Below are 19,170 nucleotides of genomic sequence, written 5' to 3'. Positions count from 1 at the left end.
AATCATGCCGCTTACATCTTTAATTAATTTCCATCTGAGGAGTCACTTGAGTGCTCTGGTTAACTTTTTATCCTCCAAAGCAGTGCAGTTTTATTTTAAGAGTAATTTTACAGTTTACTTCCTAACATGGACTGGAATGTCCTCAGCAAATGTTAACCTAACTAATGCATTCTTAAGTTCCATATATTAAATCATTAAAGTTATTTAATAAACTGTTAATAAATGTTTAAGGTTTGCCTGTCTGCTTCCCATTCATGTCTCCTTTTTCTGGGCTGACTGTAGTTCTCGTGTGCTTTTTCAGCCTAGGTCATATTTGCTCTTCGAATTCATTACAGAAACAAAATTGTGTTTGCAACCAAAGAGCAATGATGGTTTCTCACATCTTGAAGTCAGTAGTTTGCTCAGCTGATGAGCTGAGGAAATAGGTCATTTTAGCTGTATTGGGGAAAAAAAGCAGTGATTAGTAATCGTTTCCTTTCTAACATATTTTCTGTTACACTACATTTCTTACTCATATACCAAACACTGTCTGTTTGTTTAATGGAATAGAAAAGACACCGAGAGGACAGCAGGAAATAATTAGCCATAATCTCACTGCTTTTTATAGAAAAATCATCTGGTCCGGGGGTATCTCAAATGAAGCCATCTCACTGGAGAAGTCCATATGAATAGAGTACAGTGCAATGTGTTACAGTGTATAAATGATTAAAGGTATTAAAGAAGTCCTTGTGCCTGGTAATGAAATGTATTTGTAATTGCCTCTTACGCAACAGGGGCAAAGTCTGAGTGTCCCCAGTAGCAGACTGAATCAGGACAGTGCAGGTTGCTTTTACTCACACAGTTGGAAATCCGATGTGCATATCAGCACAAGCTCTAACGTGTTAGAGTCCTAGTCCTGTCCTGAGTTTAAAGGAGGCCTCTTATCACAAATAAATGATGGGAATTTTGAGAGGACCCTGCTATGGTATTGCCTTGCTTTAGAACAGTGCCTCTATTTTCTTTGTTGAGGCTACTGTTAATTGCCTGCTAGAGAAAACGGGTCTTGGGTTTGTTTTGTAAATCACAATGCTTGGGCTTTCCTTCTCTAATTGGCCGTTTAGCTGTCACTTCTGTTTTTTGGAGCTGCTGGGTCTCCTTCAAACCTTTTCTTCTACATAGGATTTTATTTCTTATGATTTAAAATAACTCATTGGATAAGAAACTCGAACTAGCAGATAAAACAATTTGTCAGCCAGTCATTACATAAGAGGACAGATGAGCTGGATTTCCTGGCCTAAAGAATGGCCAGTGATTCTGGTCTCCGAATGGTCTTGGGCTTGGACAGAGCAAATGATGGCTGTCTTTTCCTATCTGTTATCATTTAAAGTGGAAGGATATCTCCACAGTCATATTCTGCTTCTATCTTGAGTTATTCCTCCCCCAGCAACAGCTGGTTCCTGCAAATTTAACTTTTAAGTTGGAACTGAGTCTAACGCATATTTCCAGCTCTTTACACCACAGTAGTTAAAACAATAAGATAGTAATTTAAAAATGTTGTCAAACTATGCCTGAATGTTACCAAATGAATGCTCAGAGTGTGGGTCTTGTGCGCAAAGTAGAAAAATACTCTTTTCCGTTTAGTGTTGAGGAATAAAAATAAAAGAATCTTCTACACACTGTTTTTTCTGGGAGACTGACCAGACATGAAGTTCTGTTTTAAGGAATCTTCAGGACCCAACTGAAGATCCCCTTCTTTCCCTGGGCCTGAGTTCTGCAGAAAGCCTGTGTCTAGTGAAACGTATGCTCAGCCTCTTTTCCTGTGATGAGAGGACAGAGGAGAAGTAGATGTACAACAATTTCTCATGGGGGTAAACAAAGCCTGAATCACTGCAATCACTCATAATTGTGCAGAAGGCTTTTATCTCAAAGGGTTAGTGGAACTCTCCCCTCTGTCACTCCTCATGCATCAGCTTTAGGATCAGGGGGTGCTAGGTTCTTGGGTTGTGTGCCTAGCCGTGACTTCTAGGCTGTTGTAATTCATGATTGGAAAGACTACGGAAAAGCTGCAGGGAAAGTCTGAATATTTATGTAGCCTTTTATTCTTTGAATTGGTAGTGTTGAATTGAAAGATCAGAAAACAGCCAAAGGAATTGGGTTGTCAGTCAGACAAGTGTCTGACTAATACAGCTCCAATTTAGCTGTGTCTCTGTGTGAAGAATAAAAATGGTCTTTACAACCCATCTATCCCCCTTCCCTGAGACCAGTCTGCTTTGGACGCAGCTGGCTTGTCAAGTTAGATGATAAGGATGGTGCCCCTGCAGGAAACCCATGTCTTTCTTTTTTGGCTGGCACAAGTGCACTGGTGGCAGCTTCAGGCAAAATTGTTTCCCAGCTGATGAAGCAGAAGAAGCTTCCTATTAATGCTTGATAGACCAAGATAAAAATAATGTTGGGTTTCAGTGGCACAAAGAGACCAGGGTTGCTCAGAAATGCCTGATTTATTTTTCAGATGGGAATCAAAGTGCTTTCTCTGGTCAATTGAAGCAGGGGACTTGTCCAGAACATGTCACAGGACACCCAGGAGTTTTGGCTCTGTATCCCACATCTTCTCAACAGTGTCTGTTCCATGGCTCACTCAGGCTCCCAACCTGGGCTAATACCAGCTGTATGCATCACTGGTGGCACTCTGACCTTAATGGTGTTCTTTACTCTTTCTTGTGTTCCAAGTCCAAAACTGTATCTTCTGAGGCAAGCTGGGCCTTGTGAATCTGCAGCAGCTCCAGAACAACCGAGCTGGTGGGAGCAGCTGGTCTCAAGCTGCCGATGGGGATCCACAGGGATGCCCAGCTGCAGCCCTGCTCACTAAGGCAATGACGCTGTGCCATTTCTTGGCAGATTAATCCAAACAGCTCTTTCCTCAGTGTTGGAGTAGTATTTATGTAAATATGGCATTGCAGAAGGCTAACTGAACCAGGTGCTGTCCGAGTTAAAGGTTTCTGTCTCTCAAGGGTTTGTAATGTGGTATCTGGGATCCTGAGGGACCAGAATGCATATGAACCTTGCATGCTACAGAGGGAATTGCATTGTCCTTACATCAGGCTTGAGGCTCCAGTATTCTTTCATGATCACAGGGAGAGAAACTTTCTCCTTGTCAAAGCACACGTATACAAATGTTGCATTTTCTCAGCATGGAAGAAATTAAATCCTTAAACACAGGGTTCTTTGTGTGTTTTGTGTAGGTTTTTACCTTGCCTAATTTCTAAATTACAGTTTATTTAATGGTTATAATTTGGGCATTCAAACATTTTGAAAAAAATACAAGTAATAATTTAAAATGTTTTCTAGAACTTATTTCTAGTTAATAAGTTAAAATGTATTTATGTGGGTTTGCCTGGAATTCAGAACCCATTTTTAAATTTACATTTGGCATCTTTGCCTCAAGCATTAGGATGTGCTTTTTGCAGTCTGTTTGATTCTCATGGAAACATCTGCATGTAATGTCACTTGCTGTGCTCTATGTGAAATTTAATAACACACAAAGCCACCAATAATGCACTGTTGCAAAGGTCAGCCTTTATGGCTTTGTGTATTATTAAAACAGTAATCAATACTGGACTTTAGGTGTCTGGAGATTATTGCTGCAATTAAATGACATTTAAGTAAAACTTGTAGGAGGAGATGGTGAATTTGCATTCTAAACTCTTGTATTTTATGTTCTTTTGTGTTGAGCTCAGTAATCAGATTAATTGTTGACAATATTTTAAATGTTTCACAAATATGCATTTATAAGCTTGCAATACTTCACCCTCTCCAGGTTTATTTAGAAGGGCCTCAGTCCATCCTAAATATATGTTTTGCCAAATATGGCTTCTGTGTTACCACAGTAAACTGTTAAGTAGCCTATACAGAGCCTATAGTAAAATAATCAATAATCAATGTCTCTACTCATTGCAGGGGGGCTGGACTACCTGGCCTTTAAAGGTCTCTTCCAACCCAAACTATTCTGTAATTCTTTGAATCTGTGATATAAAGAGTAGTTTGAGATTCAGATAATGTTCAAGTACTTTCTTGCACTTACTTTCAAATGTGCTGTGAGAGCACATGTAAACCTCTTAAAGGTGTGTAGAAGTCTTTTATTTCATGAAGGATGATGAATGACCTAACTATTGGCATTTTCCCTTCTCCCAACATTATTGCTGAGGATTTTTTTTTCTAGTTTCAAATCTGTATTATGAAGAGACAAAGGAAACTAGGCACAGCACTGGTTGTCATTTCCATGTGGACATGAAATATCTTAGGCAGGATTCTCTCAAAATCACCCTGCCTTCCATTCTGGATATTTCATTAATAGGATTCACATTCTTCATAGAATGTGGAAAACTAAATATTTTGAGTTATGTTATCAACATTTTCAATTGTTTGCTTGTTTATTTTTTTGGGTACAGTGCAATGAGTTCGTTAAGTTCTTCAGATTCCAGCTTACTGTCTAGTCCTTGTTTGTAAAAGGACATGAAGAGGCACCATGTAAAAGGTTACCTGTTTGGAAATACACATTCTGTGAGGATGGTATCTACCCTCAATCTCTCGATGAGAGAGCTGTTTGACACTGAAGCCAGAGCTGTAACAGCCAGCAGTGAACGCATGTAGCTGGGGCAGATGTTGCTCCATACAGGTAGCAGATGTCACAGGTGCCGTGGTCTAGTGCTTGAATCGTATGGAGGTCTCTCTTCCCAGATGGATTAGAAAGTGCAATCCTCAAAACCAAATATCCATCAAAGGCAACAGATTTCCTTCCCATTCACCTGATATCTGCTGAGTCTGGTCTATCTCAGGATGAAGAAGGAATCCCTTTGTATCTACTTACTGTGGACAGTGGCAGACTGGGTCGGGACTTTTGCCAGTATGCTCTGAAGGATGTCAGTCTCATCTGCTGTTATTTTTTCAGGTGTTTCCAAGTTTGTGTTTTCCCAGTAAAGTCTGGTTTTCTTTCAAGCAGGAAAGTATTTATCATTTTTGAATGCCCAGGAAATAAAACTTGATTTATTGGGTGCTCTTATGATTCCCAAATGCCCAGTAACTAATCCCTGGAGAACTTGGGAGATTTTCTGAGATGTTTTTCTCCTCTAGCAAAAATTAGTTGAAGGTGGTTGGATAGCTTGAGGAATGTCAGGCAAGGATAAATGAATGAACTGGCAAACAGCAGAGTATCAGACTGTCTCACGTGCTTAGGAAACACTTAATCAGCTAAATATGACCTATAACAACTGAGCCTGAAAAATTTTATTGGTCAGTAGACTGAAAAAACTTTAAAAGTGTTCTTTCCCCCCCCCTCCCCATTTTTATCAGATATTTTCTGTCTTACTAACTTAGTAAGTTAGTACTTTGTACTAACTTAGGCGAAAGCCATGGAAAAATTCAAATTAGGTTTTAATAAAGGTGTAATGGATCCCTATGAGCTTTTAGTGCAGATAAAAGGCATATAGAAAAAAACAAACCCATGAACGTTGTTCGACTGACATGAAGCCCGGGGAATACAAAGTCAGAATCAATGCTATTTGCCTAAAGATGAATCTCCCTGTAAAGTTTAAGCATTCTTTGATTCACAGCATGTCAACTGCCTAAACAATTTCTTTAAACTCAGGGCTTTGATAGTGGAAGATGTTACAAGTACCATGAGGTAATTTTCCAGCCCCAGGTTCCTGCCATTTGATCTGCCAGCTCTGAATTGAGCTTCTCAGGGTTCAGATATCCTTTGGACAAAATGATGAGGTTTCAATACATGCGCTGAGCTGGAACTTCTTGCATAGTGCACAGTCTTTAATTTTGTAGAGTGTTGTGCTTATATATTTTGACAAATTTAGTTGAGTCTTAATTATTTATATAGCTCCAGAATGTAAAGTGATTCGTTTTTGCAAAAATAATTGTTGTAGTGAGAGAGCAAACACAGCACTGTGCTGCCTGCAAGTCTGTGACAAATTAAGACCTGTCACCAACAAGCCAGCAATTGCTGCTTGTTCCCACTGGGGGGTACCTCGGTTTTTATACTTACAAGTTTTAGTATGGAGAAATAACTCTTTTTATCTCTTATTTTATCATGTAATGCATGCAACATTTCAGTTATTCACTTAATATTTACCGTGCTACAGTTGTCTCTGTGTGAGAATTCACACGAGTGGAGGAAAAGAATGCAGTGCTGTGGAATTTCTCCATCACTGTGTGTTCATGTTCCATTGCTGGTGGTTTCTGTGGAAGGATTAGCAGAGCAAGTGTTCTTTCTGGTGCTTTTTTGCATAGTTTTGCTGGGCTTTGAGTCTTTCTCCTTGGCATAAAAATAAGGACTAAACTGGGCCAGAGAGTCCAGCACTATGTAACAGCAGCTCCTTACTGTGCTTGATAACTCTAATGTGACAGAAAAATCCCTCTGGAAATTTTGTGCTGAACTTCTAGGTTGATGAGAAGTTAATTTAATGTTATGTTTAACATTAAATTTGGGGCTGATCACTTGCTTATAGTGGTCAGAGTCCCAAAATATGCTTTCAGATTCTGGCTGACAATACTGATCTGTGTAGGCTAGATTAGCTATTGAGAGGAAAATCCATAGTTATGAAACTTTGGTATTTGTGTGTGTATATGTGATCCTCAAACAGACGTTGCTTGGTAGCAGAGTTTGACATTAACTTTTATTATTTTATTTCCTTTTTAAATGATTGACCCTGAGGCCTGTATGTACAAAACACATTATCACTGAGCTAACTGGAGATACAGGTGGACAGCTACCCTGAGGAGATGGAGTTGAGATTTATTTCCCAGTTTGTTGCTTCTTACAGTCCCCCTTACCACACTAATCAGACCATTCTTCTGAAATAGATTATTCTTTTGTTACTCTATCAAGCAGTACTTTAGCAAAAAAGGAGTGTTTAATATTTCCTTTTCAAGAGCGAATCAACTGAAGCTGATAATCAGTTCTCAGTTACTGACAGCAAATTTTTGGGTTTGAATACAGAAATATTTACTAACATACCAAACTCCTTCATCTGCTTCCCTCTTTTTCCATATGTGGATGCAGAACTGGTTAGGTCATTTGGGGCTTACTGATTTCATAAAGGTCTTTATTAATGCTCCATATGAAACGTAACTGAATTTTTGTATATTTTTCAATAGGCCTGACACTTCCAGTCATATCACAATTCACTGAACAAATCTTGATACTTCTTCCTAGTATTTCATTATCGCTCATGCACAATGGACATCTCTGGAATGAAGGCATAAACAAACAAAACCCAGAATATTTTGGTTTTATTTTTATGTATGTATTGAGTTGAATTCCTTTGGGTACTTCTGGTGTATAAATAATAGTACAGATAGACTGTGTTTTCTGTTTAATTGTTAAATGAGAAAATATAAATGAAAGTGTTTGCAAGTTTCTCCCTGAGGGATGCTTTTGCTTTGTTACTATTAAGGTTTTATTTTGCTGTGATTAGCAGTTACCTTGATAGTTTTGTTAACGTTTTTACTGCATAACCAGGAGCAAAGCATCTTAAAATGAACTTCTATTTTCTTTATCAAGTTTGTCTCATGTCTACAACAATCTTCCTTTGTTGAAGGATAAATACATTTTTAGTTCAGTTTGCTAATGCAGCATATGGGAAATTCTGTGATAGCTGTTCTTGGTAGTAATCTTCCAATTTTGGTTGCAGCCCCGGCTATGACTGGAGGCTTGACCTCTTGTGGCTGTCTGGACCAGAGATGGTAATCTTCCCAGGATAGGGGTGAACATGAGAAGTGTGGTCTTTCTAGTCCATGAAATTGTTCATTCATGCAGGAAACACCATGGGCTGTTAAAACTGCCATGGGGACATTTGACCTGGAGTTGTCCTGCAAGTGCTGAAGCTGTTCCAAATTTTTCTTCCATCTAGTTGTTGCTAGCCAAATGTCAGAAAGCACTGCATTTTTGGAGCATTTTCACAGTAAAGCAAGCAAAACCTTTTGTTTAAAGTTAGTGGAGTCAAGGGCATAGGACACAGAGGTGCTCCAGCAAGTGTGTGGAGGGTTCTCTCTAGTTTCTGAAAATGGAGGTTCTTCACAGTCCCAAAAGTGGTCTCCAGAATTTATGAGTTAGTGGAAACTTGTTCCAAGTGAAGTCTGTGGATGTTTTGCCCTGTACATAGAGGTTCCATTGGTTCAGTTTCCTGCCATTTCCCAGGGCAAGCCTGTCTTCTTTCCAAAGCAAATAGATTTGGGATTTGGGAAAGAGTATACAATACCCATCTGGGGCTTAATGCAGATAGGAGCACTACAACCTCAGATACACAGCAAAGGGATGGAAGCAGCCAAATTCAGGTAAGGTGGGCAACTGCATACTGAATTGCTGGTTTTAGTTCAGCCCAAGGCCATCCTGCATGCATGGAGCTTCAGCCAGCCAGTCATAGTGTTTGTCCACTGGCTGCACTTTGTGCAACAGCATTTTAGGTTTCTCATTTGAATTGAGAGGGTATTAGTCTGCCTATGCCCTCTTCCAGCATCTGATTCTAGTTTGGCAGATCCCTTGTTGCCAGGCAGCATCTGCTGAGAGTAATTTATTTGTTTCACATCTCAGGATAAGTGAAAATACTAATTTTTCCAGGTGCAGTGTTAAATGTAAATGCATTCATTAATGATGGACAGCTCACATTGCTCTCAGCCTCAGGGAGCCAAACCTCCAGAAGGGGCCCCAGCACAGGGCTCTCCCCTTGATACTGCTTTATCAAAGGTAAATAATCCAAGATTTGCTAGTAACTGAACATGCTTTGTAAATATTAATTAATTGAATAGAGATTTAAATGTGATCCCCATTTTTAATCTTTGCAAATCACTATTAATCCATCCTGTTTACACTTCCATGCTCTAAGCACGAACAGTATTTCTTAATCAATACACCCATTTGCTGTTTTCCCATGGAAGGAAGCAAGGTTTTGGTGCCTGCATGCTTTAGGCATAGGGATACCACTGCTGGGATCCTATGAGCCTGCATCAGGAGGAGTCTGGGAGCTAAAGGAGCCTCGCAGTTAAGCAGATTAACAGTGATTTCTTCAGTCTGGCAGCAGGTGCTTGTAACTGACTCTGTGCTTTGCAAGATGATACTTCATCAAACAAATGCACTGTCAAAGTTAATTAGTTACATTTTTATTTTGCAATTTACCTCTATGATGACATCCTGCTGGTATTGAAAAGTGCTCCAAAAAATGATCGTTTGTGCTCTAGCTGATGGATTTTATGAAAATGTGAAAATGAACCCTTGGAAAGCGAATATGAAGACTAAATATTTGATTTTATTTTATTGGTTGGTGCTGACAATATAAATGCTGTTTAAAGCTTCTGGAGATTTTGACCAAGCTCGCAAGTTTTAAGAGTCTGTCAGCTGTCTTCACTTAATAATGTCTGCTGCTGTTGTAGTGAAGACATAAATGCATGGAAACCTCTGGACTGTGGTCATTAGAAGAATGATCTTTGTTTCATGTATTGCTTGTGACGTTCTGTTATGTTCTGTTCTTCAGAGTGCTTATCTCTTATTCTGAGAAATCATATAAAAACATTTGGGCTAAAGCAGTGTCAGTGAATGAAGTTAAAATGCTCATCCATCTGTCAGATATGGTTTCCTTCATAAACAACACACTGACCGTTTATTTCATAGCTGCCAAAATGCTTGGCAGGGATTTCAGTAGAAACATCTGCATATTCACAGCACTTTAGGCCATTTTTCTAGAGATGGGGACCCCGTCAGCTCAGGAAATTAGATAGACAATGTCTGTCTATAGAAAAATTCTCACCAATGAAGCAGGATGGTTTTTTAGTTTCTGCCCCAAATACTAAAGATAGCATTCATTGAAACATTTAACAACAATGAACATATATGGCAGTAGTTATAAATACAGTTGTAGCATTATAAGGATTGCACTGTATATTGCTTGTCTCTCAGCAACAATATAAAATATTTTTTACAAAAATAAAAAAAAATATGTAGAAATGTCTTACCTTTAGATGGAGGAGGTAGTACAAATCTACAGAGACAGGATAATAGGTTCATTTTCTTTAGAAGTCTAAAAGCTTATACTGATAATAAAAGCTTATACTAATAATCAGCAGAAGCTGAATTGTTGAAGAATTATGTTGTGCTTTTATCTGCAGCTGAAATCAGATGTGCCATTTTACCATTGGGAAATCTGGATTTTATGTGTTCTGCCAAAAAAAGGCTCTGATGCTGCAAGGCCAAGATGTTATTCCTTAACAAAGTAACATGATTTTGATGCAGATAATGTCAAATGGTAATAGATTTTAGGGTCTCATGTATGCTTTGCTTTTTTTCCCCTTTTTTCGGAGGCAGGAAACAGCTAGGCTAATAAATGCCTTACTAAGAGGGTAAGAGGACTCATTGAAAGTTGAGTCCTGAGCTCTCTCAGGATTATTAAAATATTCTAGGCAGAAAACTTCAGCATTATTGAGGGGTTTTTTTAGACAGTACTGCTCTGGAAAGCATCTTTGCCAAAGTATCTCGTGTCACTGGCATTCTCATTCAAAAGCAATAATTGGGACGAGAACCTAGGCAGGGCCTGGCTGTGGCATCAGTGTGGTAGATCAGTTTCCACCCTCCAAAATGAGAGGCATGTCTTCATATGAAAATTGTTCTACCCCTCTCCTCAGATGGTGGAAGGAGATAGGTAGGCAGTTCCAAAATGTGGCTGAGAGTGGCTGAATCACCTTTCTGAAGTTTGTGCTTCTCCCTGATGATTATCTAGAGATAAGGGAATCTAGCCATCATCATGGATGCAGTCACACCTTTCTGTATGCAGTGGGGCATTACACTTACATTCAAAATCTGGACTTTAAAACAAATTTCTATTCTTGATCAGCAAGTTCTTACTATAGGTGGGGGAAAAACTGGTTGGGGAGAGGGTGAGGATGGTACCGAATATCTACCAGTTCCATGAGAGCAATAAACTGGGCTCTATGGTGAATCTCAGCAGCTTGGCACTTCTTCTGAGAAGCATCTTCAGTCAAGTGGACAGTTCCCACTGCTTTGTTTTTTAATGGGGTGGCCACATCCTCCCCATTTACCCCCCACTGCCTTCATGCCTTGCAAAACTACTGTGACAGGGTAACCAACAATTACCAGAAACACAGACCCATCATTACATTTCCATTGGACTGTGCAAATAGTAATTTTAAAACAGGAAGTCCTTCATTGTTGCCTAACTGCATTCTTTAGGGAGGAAACAAACAGGCAGGGGTTAAAATCTAGGTGACTGATGGTACCATCTTGACAAGCTTTGTTTCTATGCCAGTAAATTTCAAAATGCAGTGCGACGGTGTGCTCCTGCCTTTCCCGAGACAGTGAGGTAACTATCATGAAGGTCAACAATCAGTAAGAAATAATAGGGCTTTTCCAAAACAAGCTGCAAATTTTATTTTGTCGTTTCAGTATTTAAGAGGAAAAAAAAGGCATTTTTAGGTCAATTTCTTTGGTTATGATTGTTATCTCCATGTGCCATTGCTGTTCAGTACTAAAATACTGAGTCAACAGCTTGCAATTAAAGTGAATGCTTTCTCAGTGAAATTGAGTATTTATTTATCCACAATTTTTTTTTTTCCGAAGTCTTCCTTTAGGGATCTGTCACTTATCAACATATGGCTATAATTAGCTGTTTATTTAGTTGGAATTGAGGGATGTCTTCAGCCAAGCTTCAGGAAGCTTCAACCCTGTAACTAGGGACAGAATCTGGATTGATATGTGGCTATTACAAGATGCATACATTTGTAGAAATCTTACGGTGGATTAAACATGCAAGCACGAAACATGCATGCTTCACTTCCTGTCCCACAGTGGCTAGAAACAAGAATTCCCAAAGACACTGACCTTCAAGTATTGGAGTATTCAAGCTGAAAAAGCAAACATATGTTTTATTATGATTATTTTCTACCAGAGGAAGGGATTCTTTTTTTCCTTTTTGTACATTTGGTTAGAAGTATTTAGGGATGCCATGCATCTTATCAAGTCTGTGTGATACTCAGCTACTCTAGGGCCTGTGGATGCATGCTTCATACCAAATTGCTCCATAATTTGCAATAGTAATGAAAGGAAAATTATATAAGGGGACTAATGAGGGGACCAGGCGAGACAGACTAGTCTTTTCTGAGCTTGCCATCTGCAAATGTTTTTTCTTTTATTCTTTTTTTTAACTATAATCATGAATCTAAACTTCCTATTGGCCTAAGCATATATGTTCTCTGAACATCAGTGAAAGAGAATTTTTTTCATGTTTTTTACTTTTCAGTGATGAATTTTCTCCAAGAATAAAACTAGCAAGGCAAGCAATCCAGACTAGAACAATAGAATGGCTTGACCAGCTGGCAGAGCTCTGTGATCAGCAGGTAGAATATTATTTTCCTTTGTAGTGTGGGTGTGGAAAAGGGTAAACTACTTTGTTTTTCCATTGTGATAAATTTTCAGGAAGACCTGAGCTCCTGGAACTTCTGTTTTTCAAAGTCACTTTTTGGGATTTATGGTAAATTTGGCAATCAGGAAGTGGAGTCATCCTTCCTGACTTATGATGATGAAGTGCAAATATCAGCTCTTTATTCTTCTGAAGGTCATATGACTTGAGAATTGCTGTGAATGCTGGCTTCTCAGACCAAAAAGAATAAACAGAGTGTTTTCAACTGAAAGGCCACTAAGTTCACAGGATAGTTAAGCTCAATACAGAGCAAAAGTTCCTGCAATCATGTCACATCTCTTCCACAACTGTATGCCTCACATGGTCTCTTAATACTTTGAACACAAATAGATTTTATCAGCTCTGAGAGGCATGACAATATTTAGTTTTCTCTTATTAGTGTAGAATCATAATTCCTTAGTCGTACTTATATTCTAGTTAATTTCTTAGGTTCAAACATAGTTTCTAACTTGAAGAAAAATGGAGGAAGCCTGAAATGATGATTTGGTATCCTTTCAGGGCATGAGAGAGTCACAGTCCACACTGGCATACCAGTATGAAACAGCCCTTAAGAAGTCCTCATATATGACTCCTTCAGCAGTTCCTGATGTTTGGAATTGGAAATCAAGGCAATACATCAGATAAGATCTGCAAGATAAATGTGAAGTTCTCAATGGTTACTAGCACAGAGTTCAAAACCTGAGACCTCTTTGACAACCAAACCTCTTCTACAAGTCTCAAATATACAGCTATTTTTAGCAGAGGCAGAGTGGTTCAGTGGTAGCTTGATCACTGTGTCAGTGTCTGGCATTTCCTTCTATTCAAGGAAAATTGCATGGTACACATTTATTCTCAAGAATCCATCAAGAGGCTTGTGTAAGCCAAGAGTGTATGTTCATGTCAAATATTTCACCCATAATTCTTATTTTTTCATTCCAAAGCTTACTTAAGAGTAGCATGAAGTGGATATGTGTGGGTGTGTAGGGGAGAGGAAGGTTTTCCTAGCTGAGACCCACACATTTGGAATTCTCTCTCCATAGTCATCATCTAGCCAAGTAAATATCCTGTGTGGGATCCTTCAGAGAAGGACTCAAAGGTCTCTTCCTTTCCTCTTTATCATGGTTTCCCTATAATTGCTGTTTTGTGTGGTTTTGATGTAAGGGAAAAAGGGGACAGTGTTTTGTTTTCAGAGTGCCTTTCAGGTGCCACTCTGAAGTCTCTTGACATAACTTTTTCGTGCTACACAGTTTGATTAGTTGTTGATGAATTTCTAACTAATAGTTACTGAAGAAAGAGGAATTTAACAGGAAAGGTTGCTGTTAACTATTTGAAGGAAGCTACAATAATTTGAACCTTCACTAAGTTTTGCATGGCCATCTCAGCAATGTCTCTCCCATTCTGGCTCCCTGAAAATGTTTGGAGAGTGTCAGCTGGTCACGTATCACCCCCCACTTCTGCTGGCATAAACCTGGAGTCCTGTCGCTGAAGTCACTGTGAGTTTGTGCAGTCTGTGCTGTTTAGATTCTTCTTCTAAACCCTGCCTTCCATGTATATTTGTTTTTAATTGGAATACAATGAGAATAAAACCTTATTCTCCTAATGTTTTCCAGGCTTTTGGGCAAATGTCTTGGGGTTCAGCTACTGACCTGGGGGCATCTAGGTTGTTTTCCCTCTTGTGATTAAGTGACAAGGTGAGTTCATCTTGCCGGAAGCATAGCTGCAACACAGGGAATGGACTGAGACAGACTAAGAGTTTTGTTTTGCAGACAGGCCAGACTTATTTTTGGTGGCTTTGGCTTGGTCATGTTTCAGAAACCTCATTCCATAAGGGTTTTTCCTGCCTTCAAAACCTCAGTTGTTTTAACAATAACAATAACAAATTATAAATGTCTCCATCTGCAAGAGAAGTAACTCGGTCAAATTGAAAGGCTCATGTTACCCAAGACATAGGGAACAGTGTGCTTGAGTGCTCTGCAAACATTGTCCAGAAACCTTGCCCTTAGGCCCTGTGGAGATTTCCGGACAGCAGAGTACCTGTGGGTACAGAATTTCACATAAGAGCTGTCTTTACAAGTAATGTTAGAAGTAGGATTGATTCTAGGCTGGTTTTTAGGCTGCTGTTCTTGGTTTCCTTGCAGGTGGGTAGGTAGCTTAGATATAAACCTAACATGTCACCTGGCACTGCAGAAAGGGTGAACACTTGACAGTACCACTGTCAACTTAGAGTTGAAGCAAAGTTTGAGCTTGCTTCCAAAATCAGTCTCCAACTAATTCTATAGTTCTATAGTTCTATAGTTCTATAGTTCTATAGTTCTATAGTTCTATAGTTCTATAGTTCTATAGTTCTATAGTTCTATAGTTCTGTAGTTCCTTTCTTGCATATTGTTATCTGGCTAGTCCTTATCTGAACCCAAGTTATATGGTACAGGGTTACTTAAGTCCTCAACAGCTTGTTCTCTCTCCTTTACATTAGCCTGCACCAAAACCCCATTTATATATGGGGCAGGACAAGTAACAGACAACCCCCCATACACTGCTGACTTGCAGCATGTGACTCATATACCTTCATGAACAGAATCCTTCCAGTGCTTTTAAAAACAAAGATATTCAGGCTTAAAACCTGTAAATCTCAAATTCTTTACAATGAAACAAAAAAAAAATTCTTTTGCTTGTGATTGTAAAAATTATAAATACAACAAAGTAGTTAATAGGGAAGGGAGGCAAGGTATATTTCATGATAGAATACTTAAAAAAATACAGCAAAAGCTACTTAAATCTGGAGCTCTGTTTTATTTGTGTTTTACTGTCTAATGAATCAGAAATAAAATATGTAATTTTATTGAAAATATAAAGTAAATCCAGATGTTTACATTCAGTAGTGTCACCAGTGTCTACAAGGAGCATGTTATCCTATTAGATTTATTCCTGTGAACAAAACCAAACAGCTCATGCTGAGTAAGACTGGGGCTTCCGTTCAAACAGCAGTGGTAAGACTGTGGGACTGGAATCTCCTGTATGAAGGGAAAATTTTAACACTAATACACATAAAGTCTGCGAAAACATAATACACTGGGCTCTTTGTGCTCTAGAAACATGCAATGATGCTTTTCTTAAATTTTTTTTAACCTTTTTTTTTTTTTACTTTGAGAATTTTGGTGTGTTGCATTTGCAACAGTACAAAAAAATTTATGTTAACTCTATCTAAAAAAGCACTAAAACATTTGCCAGAGAAAGTCATTCACTGTCTGGAAAAAGTTTTTGCTTGTGATTCTACCTGGATGGGGTTTATTTTTGGCTTTTAACTCTATGAGAGTCTTCAAAGCTGGAGACATCTGTCAAAAGGAAATTGTAGGGGAGATTGAGATGATTGAATCTGGAGCTTCACTACATAAATTCCCCCCACTATCTTTTATGGGCCAGACTTTCATTTTGTGGGAGTCTATTCACCCAGAGCATGTTTGCAGTGACCAAATTCTTTCTGTGACATACCCTGGCCTTAGGCCTGACACTGAGGAGTGGCTCTCTGGTTAGTCATAATGGCATGCTACTTCTGAAAAGGGAGAAATTACAAGATTCTGCTTCTTTGAGAGTGTCTGTATGGAGAGAGCACTGGCAGAGAAACCTGAGGCAGCCTAGCATGAGTTTAAACCTTATTGAAAATGTTCTGCTTTATATTTAAACAGATTGAGCATCGTGGATTAAAGGAGGAATTTATCAGTAAAAGAAGCTTCATAGTCCTGAGTCTCAGTGCTGACCAAGTGAAAACATCCAGTATAATCCATTATTTGTAACTTCTGCTTCGTCTGACTCCTGTGATTATTTTTTTGGGATGTGTGTGTGAAAGTGTGTGGCAGTCAAACTGTTTGAAACATTACAGTAACTGAGGTCATTGGGGCAGGAATAGAGGTGTGGGGATTGTTCAGACAGTCTTTTTCCATTCCTGTCAACAATTTTAGTTTGGTTCCTTGATTGTGGGCATTGATGCAATCTTTATTTAGATCATCATATCCTATTTTTCTTTCTGAGGCAAAACTGAGAATCAGCCCTCACAGGACTGCTGTGATCCCAGAGTGGCCAAATACTGCTGTGTCTGATGCAGTAATGAAAACTGCATGTATTTATCCTGTATTGTTGACGAAATCAGTATTTTGTTCATACACATCGATACGTAATGTCCACAGTAAAACACTTTTCACACAGAAGAGTGCCAGTAAGTCCCCTCCAAAAATATAAATTCCCTCATTGAGGCAAGAAGTTCTTCAGTAGCCAAATTATGGGATATAACCCAGTAAGGTATCTTGACAGACTTTGCAAACTCTTCTCCTCATGTTCCTGTGGGGCCTGAGTGAGCAGCTGGCATGGAGGGGCAAGGGGAGACAGCTATGTGCCCCAGTGGCCATCAGCAGATAGAAGGCTCTTGTGCATGCAGTGAGATATTGAGGTGTGTCTGCACAATCCAGGACTCATGGGCAGCTGTTGCAAAGCTGCCAGAGGTTCTCTGATTCCCATTCCCTTCATAATGCTAGAACTCATTTACAGCAGTGTGCCACATCTGCTGGCAGGATCTTTGTGAACATTTCTTTTGTGTACTTTGTACAGTGCTCCATGAAAAATAATTCTCATAGATACTTGCATTAGCTGTGTAAAGGGCATTGCCCTAACTTTAAAGGTGATAATCAAAACACAGAGAAATTAAAGTCAAAGCTCTTTGTAACTTGAAGTATCTGTTCTGAGATGCCTTTAAAATCTGAATGTTAAAAGCCCACATATATTATATGACATGTTCAAAGCATGCCTCCCTCTCTACAACTTCATTTGTAGCTCTGTGTGTTGAGAATTTTTAAGCCAGACTGATGGATGTCCTGTGAGTGTCTGGAGTTAACACTTCTGGAATTTTTATATTGCATGAATGTCCCACATCTCATGGGGATTCTGTTAGAGATGGGCACATAATTTCCTTTTCCAACACCAGTATTCAGTTGCCCAAAGGAAGATCACTCAACCCTAGCATGATTTTCCCTGCAACTGCATCTTCTGACTCCTCATCATTCTTATTTCCAGGGAACAAGTAGAATCACTGGGTATGTCTGTGAAACGTTCCCTGTACATAATGCAAATAAAATCTTTGGGGAGATAAGAGCTGTGCAGTTAAGTGGTTTGCTCTAAATGCATAGATTATGACTAGTACAAAGGCTTGTATTTGGCCTGGATTTCACAGTGATTGTGCATTCCTTTTAACCCTGTGACTGTAATCCCATTGCAGCAGACCTCAAATCTTGCTAGAAAGCACGGAGTATGATTTTAAAAAAGAAATAATTTTCTATTTCTTGTTAAATCAGGAAGAAAGACTCCCCCCATTTCTTAGGAATTATGGAATTGATTTTGAGTCAATCTAAACTGCAAAAATATGCAGGTCAAGAAAGAACTCAATAATGAAGATGTAGCTTGTCTTTTGGTAACAGAGGAAAGAGTGTTCTATAGAGATGCTGGCTGAATTACTAGCTACATAGCATGGCTGTTTGCCTCACAGTACCACATGAAACTTGTCTCTCTTTAGAATCTAGAAAATGCTGTAGTCAAGTCAAGAACATTGAAGGCTATTTCTCATACTGCATCAGCAGCAGTATGAAAAAAATATAATTAAGTGCTAGCAGAACAGAAGGAGGCAGAAAACTTACAGGGATCAAAACAGAGTGTGAACAAGAGCGCCAGGGTTATTGTAGAGATAAGCTGGATTGAGAAGTGTGTCCTCGAGATGTGCTTCTTGCAGTTTAATTACTTTAAGTTCCTTTGGTAGTGTGATGAACAAAACATCCATGTTTTGATATTCAGAGACATATTGTCCTTTGTTTTCAGGTATTTTTGTACAAGGAGTCTCATTCTAAGTTTAGTCTAGGTCTACATGTAAGGTGATTTGACACTGATCAGTAGCACTTTTTTCTTCTACTCCTGGTTCTTGCCCAAATCAAACATTACTTCCTTAACAGATTACACAAGAAACAGAAGATGACTCTCTCCTTCATCAGTAAACAGAAGCCTTGTTTCTTTCACTCAGCATGCACTTCACTACCCCTGTTTTTCTTGCAGTATTTAAGTGATTGGTAATTTGTTTCCCGTGTGCCCCCTACATCCTAAGATTCTTTCTGCTGTGGTTAAGTCTTTCCTGCCTTCTTTTGGAAAACAGGACTGTGATTTCATCATATTGTGTAATGAAGTATAAACTAGTACAGGAAGAGATTGTACAAAATAACATTTTTTATTTCTGTAATGAGCTTCATAATCTGAGGATAAAAAGAGATGAAGCTATTGTTCTATAAAACATCTATTTGCAAAACAATGTACTTTTTTTTAAAATTAAGTATCTTTACCCTAAAATTAATAGTTTGATATGTAGATTTGCTGCATATAGATTTATTTTTTTCAAATGGATTTTTGTTGTCTTGTAGAGTAGTTCAAAATACGTTATGAAAAGATCTGTGTTTGCATACTTCATCTGAGTAGACTTTTTGGTTGTTTGGTTTTTGTTTTGAGGTTTTTTTTGTTTGATTTTAGCTGGTTTTGTTTGTTTGTTTGGTTTGGTTTTGTTTGTAGTTTTGTTTTTGGTTTTTGTTTGTTTGTTTCCTATAAAAGGAAGGCCTTTGTTTTAAAGTTGTTGTGAACAATAATTGCATTTGTCCAACTCTTCTGCAAGTATTGGCCAGCACTTTCTTAAGGTGTCTAACAA

This window comes from Lichenostomus cassidix, chromosome 2 (genome assembly GCF_008360975.1).
Source record: "Lichenostomus cassidix isolate B80296 chromosome 2, HeHo_3.0, whole genome shotgun sequence".
Classification (NCBI taxonomy): domain Eukaryota; kingdom Metazoa; phylum Chordata; class Aves; order Passeriformes; family Meliphagidae; genus Lichenostomus; species Lichenostomus cassidix.
The sequence above is the reverse complement of the archived record's forward strand: the minus strand, read 5'-3'. Positions refer to the sequence as shown.